General features: G+C 38.3%; 1 pseudogene; it reads right to left on the bottom strand.

Annotated features, from left to right (window-relative positions):
- Positions 1-1,271: 1,271 nt before the first annotated feature.
- LOC111165581 (tripartite motif-containing protein 60-like) lies at positions 1,272-2,384 on the bottom strand (annotated as a pseudogene).
- Positions 2,385-12,969: the final 10,585 nt, after the last annotated feature.

Raw genomic sequence — 12,969 nt, 5'->3', positions numbered from 1 at the left:
ACAAAAAGACAAAAACCCAATTAAACATGCATAAAGGATTTGAATAAAAAACTGCAAAGAAGCTATACAAATTGCTGATAAGTACATGAAAAGATACTCAACATCATTAGTCAATAAAGGAAGTGTAAATCAAAGCCAGAAGTGAGATATAACTTTACACCTACTAGAATGGCTATAATAATTTATTTTTCATTTTTAAAATTTAAGTATAGTTGGTGTACAATATTACATAAGTTACAGGTGTACAATATAATGATTCACAATTTTTAAAAGTTATATTCTACTTATAGTTACTACAAAATACTGGCTACATTCCCTTTTTTGTACAATACATCCTTATGGCTTACTTGTTTATTGAATAGTAGTTTGTACCTCTTAATCCCCTACCCCTATCTTGTCCTCCCTTCCCCCTCCCCACTGGTAACCACTAGTTTGTTCTCTACATCTGTGAGTCTCCTTTTTTATTATATTCACTAGTTTGTTTCATTTTTTAGATTCCACATATAAGTGATATCATACAATATTTGTCCTTCTCTGTCTGACTTATTTCACTTAATACCCTCCAAGTCCATCCATGTTGTTGTAAATGGCAATATTTCATTCTTTTTTATGGAGAATGGATATAATAATTTTAAAAAATAATGGAAAATAAAAAATGTTGGAGAGAATGTAGAGAAATTGGAACCCTCGTACTCTCATGGGAATGTAAAATGGTGCAGCCACTATGAAAACAGTTTGGTGGTTCCTCAGAAAGTTAAACATAGGATTACTGTATGACCCAGCAATTCCACTCTTAGGTACATAGCCAAAGGAATTGGAAACAGAAACTCAAACAGATTCTTGTATGCCAAAGTTATTACAGCATTATTCAGAATAACCCAAAAGTGGAAACAACCTAAGTGTTTAACAGTGAATGGGTAAATAAAATGTGGTATATATATACAATGGAATATTATTCATCCTTAGAAAGGAATTAAGTTCTTTTTTTTCAATTTTAAAATAAAATAGTTTATTGGTTGTGTTAAGCAATATTTTATTACTTAAAATATTATTTATTTTCAAATATTTTATCTAAGAACTTCAAAGCACTTGACAACTGATGCTGGTAACATCTATGCAATTGGCATTGCTACCATGTTTATATAGTTTCTGAAAATGAGGAAGAAAAATTTATTGTGGTTTCCAGCAGTGGAAAATTTTAAAAGTCCAGAATTACTGAGACAAAATTTACTGATTAAGTTAGCCCTAAGAGCTGAAATAGAATCATTTCCCAGGTACTTCATCTTTCATAATCTGTTACTGAAGAGATTCAGAATCTGTTCCAGTATAGAAATAGGGACAAACGGCTTCTATAAAAGAATCATTAAAAGTATAGAGAAGAGATCTATCATTCACATTATAAAAAGGAAACCGCACTCAACTCAGTCCAGAAAAATGCCAGTCTTACTGGGTTTTACTACTGGCAGAAGTTGACTGTCTTAGGATGCAATGCAACATAACTGCTGTCAACATATCGCCCAGTTGCCCAGAATATACCCTGACCTACTGGCTGATTCCACCATTTCCTAGGAAGACTATCTTGACACATGCCCAATGTCCATTTAGTTTTGTTTTCCAATTCTACTTCCCAGTAATGCCTGCCAGAATTAAATCTCATAGAACCTAGGATAGCAAGGCAGAGATGAAATCTCCTTGAGTTATAACAAAGGTTTGTTTTTTTTCTTTCTACATTGCATACTTTTTCTGTCCTCAGAGACTATAAGCCCAGGATGTGCTGCTTCAAGATCTAGAATCACATCTATTTGTAATGGCTTGATAATTTTGCCTAAGCCAGATTATTGAGGAGGAATACTGAATCCATATTTCTTTAATCGCAATGAAGAGTTCAAGGTATTTTATGTTTTGATACCTGTTGTGCTTCCAATATAGGGGGCACGGGTTCGATCCCTGGTCAGGGAACTAAGATCCCACATGCCAATAAATAAATAAATAAAAACACACAGTGAGCCAAATTTTTCCTATAGGTCATAGTTTGCCAACGCCTGGCCTAGATAACATTTGTACTTGGATATCTGACAGGAATCTTAAAACTGAATTTATAATTATCCTGCATAAATCTGTAGATTTCTAGTCTTTCCCTTCTCAGTGAATGATGTCATCATTTTCTTGGTTGTTCATTTTAGAAACTTGAACATTATCCTTTACACTTTCTTCTCCTTTAATTCTTACACCTAAGTCCTGTTGATTCTATACTCCTACACATTTTCTAAATTTCTTCATTTCTTTCCATCTCTACTTCACCATGCTAGACCAACTCACCCTCATCCTACCTGGACTTCTGCAGTTGTCTTTATACTAGGCATCCTGTTTCCTCTCTTGACCATCCCTAATTCATCGGTGGCAGAAACTACCAGTTGTCTTCCAACATCCACTCCCTTTCTTCCAAAGTAATAGACTTCTTAGCTGGGCGCAGAGCCGTCTAGGGAAAAACCCCTCACTTTCCCAAACTCCTTTGCAGCTAGATGTGGCCATTGGGCTAAGTTCTTGCTAACAAAACAAAATGGTAGTGACATATAGAATTTCCAGGTGGCTTTGGTGCTGCACAATCTTGGACAATGCTGGTAAGGGCAATAATGTTGGGATGGCAGAAGAAGAAGATAGATGGAGCCTGGGTTCCTAATGACTTTTAGGAGGAATATCGAATTCCACTCAGACTTTATCTTACTTACGCCATTGTTATTTTGAGTCTGTGTTACACTTAGCCAAAACTATAATCTAATGAAAACACCGTCTTCCACATAATAGCTAGAGTGATTGTCTAAAAACACAAATCTTGTCAGATCAATTCCTAATTTTATTTAAAACCCTTCTGTGGCTGCCCATCAATGAATGGGTGAATACCAAAATTCTTAATATTGCTCACAAGACTCTGTGCAATCCAGCCCCTGCTCGTTTCTTTAGCTTCCTTTTGCACCTTAAGGCTCCAAGGCTCCAAGCACGCTGGCTTAATCTTAGTTAGGTCTTCCCTAATCAAAGTGTTTCTTAAATATCCTGTTTTCTTTGCTTAGAATGCTCTTTCTCTCTTTTTCTACCTGGCCCACTCCTACTCATCTATCAAGTCTCAGATAAAACATCATTTCCTTAAGAAAGCCTTGATCATTCCCCACCCTGCCCCATTCTCCCAAACTAGGTAAGGGTTTTCCCTGTGTTATCCACTCCAAATACCCCTTCCCCTTTTTGTTAATACTTGTCTCAATTGCAATTTAAATTGTTACTAAATAATTAACAGTAATTCAAATAATCCCATACTGGATTTTCAGATTTATGAGTCCATCTTATTCACTCCAGCACCTGGCACAGTACCTGGCACATGGTAAGCAGCACAGTTTAATACCTGCTATTTGGTAGACACTAAGTACGTAGTACTAATTATTATTACTGGAGCATAAGGACTACTTCTACCTTGATCAAAGCTACCTCCTGAGACAATTGGCTTAGTGACAGCTTTTAAAAGAATCTGAATCCAAGGCTACTGAAAATTAAAAAGAGGTACGTTATTCACCTTAGGTCAATAAGTTAAAATTGGTTTTTATTTGCCGTTTGTCAAACTCAAAAGGTATTTTAGCTCAAAGGAAAGTTTATAGTTAAAAGTGGTTAGTGGATATCTTCTATAAAGTATGTAATTTGGAATGAACAGCAGGAGGAAGGGAAATATTTTAGGTAGGTTTAAAGTAAAAGAGTGCAAAGAATAAAATAAATATCTTATTTGGGAGTCATAGGGAGGAAATTGCTTTAATCTAAGATATTTAGTGCCTTTCTATTATGGTTGGCACTAGATTAGCTACTACATTCTTTTCTTAAATTAATACTTAAATGTATATATATATGTGTATATATATATATATATATATATATATATATACATACATACACACACATGCATACAGGTATTACACAAGTGCTTGCCTAGAAAATGTGTCTACATATATGGTTACTCAATAAATAATCATAGTAGAAATAAACTCCTTAATAATGAAAGCTTCATGTACAAACAAATAATTAAAAATATTGATGACTATCTACATTATACCAGTGGAACACCAGTGCAGTGCTAATTGAGATATATGCATATAATGAATACAGATAAACATTAAAGGAATGTCCTTCAAAGGAAGGAGCAAGTAGCATCATGAACTACACTTATATTTAAGTTTTTCCTCCCAGGGATTTTATTTTTCTACAATCATTGCCTTCAACCATGCTGTATTGAATATCTTTTGCATCCCTTAATGACACTTTGGGTGGATTCCAAAGCTTTCTCGTTGCATCTGGCTACTAAAACTCAGTTCAATCTAGTTAATGCCATGCATGCTGAAGTGTTCAACAGTAATGTATACTGATGTCTGTAGCTTTGAAATACATCCAAAAAATAAGATGAATTGGTAAATGATAGAGGGATAAATAGAAGGAGAGATATGAGATAAAGCAAACATAGCATCAAGGTGGTGAGGACCTGGGTGTTTAATGTAGCATTCTTTCAATTTTTCTGTTTGTTTAAAAACATTCATAATAAAATGTTGGGAAAAAAGACCCCTTTCCTCCACCCTTCCCCCCAAACCCCCATTTATTCTCAATTTAAAGCATCAACTTCAAACTCAATTTAAGTCCCATCTCTTTCCTTCTCCCAGGGGCAGTTGACCCAGGCAACTGTGACTGCATGAGCTTATGAGATGTGGGGAGCAAGTAAGCCCAGAACTTCCTGCCTGGAAGACTTCAAAATAGGCCTGGTGGGCTCCCTTACCCTTGTAGTCAAGTTATGGTTAAGTATCCAAATATGGAATTCATCGTGAAAGAGGATGGGCTCCACAGTCCAGTGCTGGCTCAAAGTGAAATGGGAAGCAAGTGGAGCTGTAGACCTGACCATGCTAAGCTTTCTGGAAGACTGGCCTACTTATTTAAAATGGGGATATTTAATGCTGAAGGGATTAAATCCACCTACACCCATATCGACACCAGAAACACTCCACCAAAAAAACCCAACTTCAAATAAAAATACAACCCAGTCAAAAAATAACCTTAAATTTCCAGGGACATAATCCTTTGGCTAGTTTCCCTTCTGATGAACATGAGTTTCTTCTTTTGTATTGCCACATGAAAAACAGAGTTCAGGAATTCAGAATGTGTACTGATTGACTAACACCTTTCAGGTTATTTTCCAAGACTGGCCCTTTCAATGTGATGAAGTAGAGAAGTGTCTTGGAAGGGCAAGTCTTCCTGTCTTGAGCTTCCTTCCTTTGTCTAGAGTCAATGTGCCCCTCTGCCCCTTTCTACAAACCTTCCTCACAGCCCCTGCCTATAAGCTGGAGTGTGCACTGCCCTCTCCCTTCAGGCTGGCCTTCCCCAAACTCTGGCCCTCTGTTGGCCTTCCTCCTCCCATGCCCAGCACCCTCATCTTTGCATTTCTTGTCTGGCACTATCCCTTAAAAACTGACCAGCTGACAAGCCAGCTGGTCAAGGTCTTCACGGTGTGGTGTTAGTGACTGGGCTTTTGCTCTGCTGCATTGGCTCTTTACAGGAATCTTCAGTGCAGGGTGGTACTGACAGTGATTGCCACGTTTCTTACCACAGTCCCTAACAGTCTGTAAAACAGTCAATAAAATTTAATGAATATGTCACTGTGAAGGTTAACTTTGTGTCAATCTGGCTAGGCTATGGTGCCCAGTTGTTTGGTCAAACACTAGTCTAGATGTTGCTGTGAAGGTATTTTGTAGCTGTGATTAACATTTCTAATCAGTTGACCTTAAGTAAAGGAAGTTGCCCTTGATAATGTGGGTGGGCCTCATCCAATAAGTTGAAGGCCTTAAGAGCAAAACTGAAGTTTCCTAGAGAAGAAGGAGTTCTGCCTCAAGACTGGAACATAGAAATCCTGCCAGAGTTTCCATCCTGCTGGCCTGCTCTATAGATTTCAGACTTGCCAACTCCCACAGTTGTGTGAGCCAATTCCTTAAAATAAATATTTCCCTCTTTCTCTTTCCCTTTTCCTTTCTCTCCCTCCACCTCTCTATCATTCTTTCATATTTTTGGCTGGTTGACATCTGCACCCCTTCTTACATCTGAGGATCCAAGCTTTGAGAGGCTGCTGAGAGAGGCAGACATCGACTCTAGCACTGACACAGAGACATAGAAAACAACAGGTTCTTGAACTCTGTGATGACAGCCACCACACAAACCCAAGACTCAGGTGCTCCCACTTGGGACTTCACCTCTGAAGTCAGTAGCTAATGACTAAGCCATGACAATTTGGACCAGGGCGTCACAAACTATCTGTGCTGAAGAGCCAGGTTTTTAAAATTTCCAACTTGCTGGGCACTGATAATTTTATAATAGACCATAAAAATAAGTCACTAGAAAAAAAAGTAAGTCATTTTCTAAAAGTGAAAAATGTCCTAAAAACTACAACTCAATTATATATTATTAGGTTCTCAAGAGAGAAAATTACTCCATCAAAGTATTATGAAATTTCTAAATGCTTATTTTCAATTTCTGTACTTGTTGCAGATTGGTAACAAATATTTTGGAGACCCTCTGTGCATGGCAGTGGCTTAGGCTTTATTCTTGGAGGGAGGCAGGGGCAGGGAGCATAATGTCCAGCAGCAGGGGCAGTAGTGGAAGCACCTTAACCAAATTCTTCCTATGATATGACTTGGCTAATTTTTTGGCTGCTGATCTACTCTCCTCCTCCATTTGATTTTGTCCATTCTCCAAGTTGGGCTCAGCCTTTCTTGTGGATTCTGTGAACTATCCAACATACTTCTAATAAAAAATATCTGAACTAAAATTACCCACAACTGTTGTTGGTAGTTTGTAGTCACGAACCCTGAGATGCACACATGCTTACCTGTGAGATTTTTGAAGGGATTATGTGAGTTAATGGGAATAAAGTGCTTATTATATGGGTCTTAGAACCCAACAGGAGCTTGATAAGAAATGTAGTAGACAGACCCCATGGTGACCTCCAATGATTTCCAGCCTCCTGGTGTCCACGCCTTTGTGCAATCTTCTCCTGTTGAGTGTGGGTAGGAACCTGTGACTTGCTTCTAATCAATAGAATATGACAAGGGTGATGGGTTGTCGTTCCTGTGATTATGTTATATTAGAGTGTAGTAGGAAATTAAAACCTTCCCACACCCCTTTCTTAACAGTTTGCATGTAAAAGTGATAGTGATTCTGTCACCACTCATCACTGGATGAAGGACTAGCATGAGTTAAACTGGAAGAGAGTTAATATTGATAAGGCAGACCAATTACATCTATCAGAGACCATTATGCATCCCATACACAGGGCGTATCTGATCCGGGTAGCAGAGGCAGTCACATCTCTATGGTATAGTTTAAGGGAGGAGACCAGAAACGCCTCCTCTCTGGCCCTGTCTGCAGCATTCCTAATTCTCACATTGAAGCTTCATCCTTATAATCAAGGTTTTGCTAGATCCCAGTCAGGATATATGGAGCCCTGAAAGTAAGCCACAGATGATGCAAAACTATAGAATAAAAGTAGTACATCTTTCTTGAGAATCCATTTTGCTTGAAGATGTGGGGAGAAACACATTCTCTGAACATTTAAACAGATATGTATATATTTCAGAGTGGAACTCAACCTTCACACTCATTTTAAAATTTCTGTTGAGGTATAAATGCATACAGATAAATGAATATATCATAAGGGTACAGTTTGATGACGTTTCAAAAACTGAATATGCCCATGGAACCCAGCACCCCAGATCAAGAAACAGAATATCACCAACAGCTCAGAAGCCTCTCTGTGCTTCTTCCAGAGGCTACATTCCAAAGATAACCACTATCCCTACATTTAACTTTATGTACATGGAATCATACTATGTGTGTAGTGTCCGGTTTCTTTTGCGCAACATTGTTTGTGAGATCCATCCATGTTGTTGCATGTACTTGAAGGTCATTCATTCTTGTTGCTTTATAGTATCCCATTGTGTGGATATACCACAATTTATCTATTCTGCTGTTAATGGTCATTTAAGCAGTTTGTATTTTGAAGTTATTATGAATAGTGCTGCTATGAATATTCTTGTATATATCTTTTGGTGGAAGTAAGCACCAAATGAGCTGGGTATATAATCAAGAGTGTAATTGTAAGATCATACACTGGGCATATGTTCAACTTCAGTAGTCACTGTGAAACAACCTTCCAAAGTAGTTGTACCAAGTCCCATTTATTTCTAAAAAAATTTTAAAATAAGACTAAAGAAATTTCATCCTTAGGTTAATGTCTTGACTGTCCCTTTGGAAGATATCAGTTCATATTCTTTGACTTATTTCAAGATTTTGTACTGGGTGCCTGGGAAGGTGGCACCTATTTTTAGTCAAGTATACCATTGTTACTGGGGCAAATTTTCACAATTATTTCTTTAAGAAATTGTAATAAAAACTATTGCTACCTGTATTCATTATCACTGCATAACAAATTACCACAAACTTAGCAACAGAAATTATACACATTTGTTATCTCACAGTTTCCATGGGTCAGGAGCCCAGCCAAAACTTAACTGGGTATGCTGCTGCAGGTTACTATTCGCTGTCTGCCTTCAAGGTCTTGGTCAGGGCTGAGTTCTCATCAGAAGCTCCACTGGGAAAAGATTTATTTCCAAGCTCCCTCAGATTGTTGGAAGAATTCATTTCATTGCTGCTATAGCACTAGGGGCCCCAGCTTTTTGCTGTTAGCTGGAAACTGCCCTCAGGTCCTAGAGGCACACCTCCCTCCCAGTTCCCATGTGGACTTCTCACATGACTGCTTACTTCATCAGGATACTACTGCCCTCTTTTGAGTCCAAGACCACACCACCTCAACTGTGTCCTAGGGGTGAGGAAGCCACTGCCACCACTCTTGGCTTGAGGGCACACTTCCTCAGATATGATTCATGCCAACCAAAAAGAGACTCTGTGTTCTGCCTCTAAGTACCCACCAGAGTAGGGACCAGGCACTGGGACCCCTGTTACCACTACCACGGAGAAACCAAATGCCTCTACTGCTATGCTTGCCAAGGGTAGTGTGGTCTCCTTCTTATTTCTACTTTCCAGTCCCTACTAAGGTGCATCTATTGGCAGAAGCCAGGTCCCAAGAAGAAGAACCTGAGCTCTAAGACAGTATAGGAAAGATCATCTTTAGCTTTCTAAACTCCAGCCCTCAGTAAGGCATCTTATAAAGCATTGGTCCTCAAACTTGAGCATGCAGTAGAATCAACTGAGAGTATATTAAAACGTAAATTATTTGGGCCCAGGTTTGGAGTTTCTGATTCAGTAGGTCTGGGGTGCATTTCTAACAAGTTCCTGGGTAGTGATGATGTTGCTAGTCAGAGACCATATTTTGAGAACCACTGCTCTAGGGGAATTGGAATAGATTTGAGAAAGCTAATCTGCAATATATGTTACAATGTGCATAAGAATCACCCGCGTAGGGTTTGTTACACTAGCAGGCTTTCCAAAATACTGGGTCTATAGTGGAGGCCAGAGATATGCACTTTTTAAAAATTGAAGTGTAGTTGATTTACAATATTGTGTAAGTTCCAGGTGTACAGCATAGCGAATGAATATATACCTGTATATATTAATATATATATATATATATATATATATTCCTTTTCAGATTCTTTTCCCTTATAGGTTATAAAATATTGAGTATAGCTCTGGTTCTTCAGGGTATTTTTATATTGGTGGTCCATGGAGAACAAGTTGAGAAACACTGGATTGGAGCAGTGGTTCTCACCCTTGGCTGCACATTACAATGCCTCAAAGAATATTATAATGTACTGATGCCTTGGTTTCATTCTCTGAGGTTCTTATTTGTTGGGTGAGCCACACCCAGCAGAACTCTCTGAGTGATTCTATTGTGCAGCCAAGACTGAAAGCTACTGGCCTAGAAGAATCTGTTGATTAAGATGGCTTACCTGAAGCTGGCAGGTTAGACTCACTTCTTTCCTAAGACCAGTCATATTGGAGGCCATTTTTAGAGGCTTAGACTGTCTGAAGTCATTCATCTGCATGGAGTTCACTGCACAAAGAAGCATCGGGAGAGAGAGATAAGCTATTCTTTGCCTTGCTGAATTTTTAGTAATGGAAATATTTTCAGTCTCCTGGAAAACCATTTGAATCTTGGGATTTCCAGAACCTTCAGAGGTCCATTGGTTTCATTTAATCATTTAAAATCTTTCAAAGTCTGCTAAGCACAGAAAAACTCCTTCAGGGAGCTTATAACTTTAAATAAATGAGCATGTTATTAACGGAACTTATAAACCTGTATTATAAACCATTAAAGAAAAGGCAAATAGAGGGAGGAAGGAAGGATATCTATTTCCATATAAATCTTGAATTATGTTTCAACACACGATTAGAGCTTTATCCATGGTGTTCTAGAAAGACTGACTAAAAATTTGGCCCTTCCTTAATCTTTTCTAGCTTGTGTTTAAACCATAAATTCATCTAGAGTAAGGGTGGAATTTACTTCTTATGTCGTATCCCTCTATTACCCTATAGGGAGCTGAATACATAAATGGAAGAGAAGGAGGGGGCAACCCTTTATCTCTTTATGAAAAGATGACAGAGATGCTGATGTTGAATTGGGCCAGGTATGCTATTACCACTCTGGGGTATAAAGGGTGAGAATTTTCTACTTCTAAGAAATTATGGCTTCTTGATTCTCATTTCTCTCTGGCTTCTGTAACACTCGCTCTCTTCCAAACAAGCTAATACATGAATAGTCAACTTGCTGCATGACTGAATTATAACTGCAAATTTTGGCCCTTGGGGAAAGGAAGATGGAGAGAAAGTGTGTGAGAGAGACAGATGACTCATCCATCATTTTGGGTGGAGAAGGTGGATAACTAAAGATTTAAATTTTTAACTCATGGACTTTGGTATTTGAATCATTTGAGGGATAGAAATTTTTACAAAATATGCTATGATTGTCTCTGCTTTCCTGGGCCATTTATATTGGTTCCTTAACTTCCTCTTACTCATGAAACCCATTCATTCATTCATTTGTTTACCCATCCAGCAAATATTAATTGAACATCTACTCTGTGCGAAGCACTGTGCTTAGTCCTGCAGATATAAATGTGCAGAAGACATGGACCCTGCTTTCTAGGGGCCTGCACCTGCAGTGCAGTAGATGTGGCTGTAAATGAACATGCTGTTGAGTGAGGCTAAGGGGGAGCTGACTCCAGCATGGCTCACAATGGCTCTTGCATGAGAAAGTCAATGAAGTCAGGTTTTATTTTGGTCATTTGCCCCCTCCTCATGAAGACTGAGTAAAATATGTCCAGTTGTAATACCATCTGGGCAGTATGATACGATAGTTTGTCTGCAAATTAGAGAAATATACCAAAAACGGAAGCCACTTTTCGCAAGGTATTATCACAAAGGTAAAGAGATTTCTCTTTTTTTTAATTTTAAAAATTTTTTTATAGAAGTGTAGTTGATTTACAATGTTGTGTTAATTACTGCTGTACAGCAAAGTGACTCAGTTATACATATATACACATTCTTTTTCATATTCTTTTCCCTTATGGTTTAGCATAGGGTACTGAATATAGTTCCCTGTGCTATACAGTAGGACTTTGCTGTTTATCCATTCTATATATACCAGTTTGCATCTGCTAATCCCAAACTCCCAGTCCATCCGTCACCCCCCCACTCCCTTAGCAACCACAGGTCTGTTCTCTATGTCTCTGATTCTGTTTCTGTTTCATAGATAGGTTCATTTGTGTCATATTTTAGATTCCACATATATATTATATCACATGGTATTTGTCTTTCTCTGTCTGACTTACTTCACTAGTATGATAGTCTCTAGTTGCATCCATGTTGCTGCAAATGGCATTGTTTCATTTTTTATGGCTGAGTAGTATTCCATTGTATATATGTACCACATCTTCTGTATCCAGTCATCTGTTGATGGACATTTAGGTTGTTTCCATGTCTTGGCTATTGTGACTAGTGCTGCTATGAACATAGGGGTGCATGTATCTATTTGAATTATAGTTTTGTCTAGATATATCCCCAGGAGTGGGATTGCTGGATCATATGGTAATTCTATTTTTAGTTTTCTGAGAAACCTCCATACTATTTTCCACAGTGCCTGCACCAACTTACATTCCCACCAACAGTGTATGAGGGTTCCCTTTAAGAGACTTTTCTTTACTCTTGCTATTGTGGTAAAGTTTAGATGGAGCCTGATGGGAGTAGGGCCTTAATTGAGTCAACCTATTCAAAGTCAAAACCTTGTGCCTACAAATCCAGAGACATATAAATTAGCTCATATTTCCAAAAGTCACTATTTAGCATGCCTCTAACCTGGACAATAATGCCCTCAGAGCATAGGATGTATGGCTGGATTTAGAGTTGAACAAACCCTGTGAGACTGACTGCTATTAACCCAAGTCACAGGAGACTGACAAATTAGAATGCTGTTGTGTAATTTATAATGAGATTTTGAGGACTGTTTTTTTTCCACTGGTAAATAAATTCTGTCTGGATGGGAAGGTCCAGAGAAAGCCCTTATGTGAAAAGAAGGCTGCTCCTGGGCAAGGAAACAGAGAGAGAGGAGGTGGCTAGATGGTTATAACAACTGCTAGCATCAGATTTGATAACTAGATGCAGCCATCTCCACCACAGAGACATACCTGCTGTGGGGTCTAGTTGGCTATGTTCATAGGCCAGGGCACCTTTTCTCCCCCAACAGTGCTGAATGGACATTGCCAACTTTGACCCTGACTCTTTTTTGGTTCTGTGTTTCCAAGATGACTACCTCTTTCTGTGGATATCACATTTCCTTTAGCTATTGCCAACCCTGTTACAACCAAGATTCTCTTCCTGATTTATGATCTATTTTTTAAAGTATGATGTGTTAATTTCATTACTCAAAATTTCAGAGTTCTGGTA

This window comes from Delphinapterus leucas, chromosome X (assembly GCF_059928025.1).
Source record: "Delphinapterus leucas isolate spDelLeu-1000000601 "Yukka" chromosome X, BTC_Dleu_Yukka2, whole genome shotgun sequence".
In the NCBI taxonomy this organism is placed as follows: Eukaryota; Metazoa; Chordata; class Mammalia; order Artiodactyla; family Monodontidae; genus Delphinapterus; species Delphinapterus leucas.
Note: the sequence above shows the minus strand (reverse complement) of the source record. Positions and strands in the feature narration are given on the sequence as shown.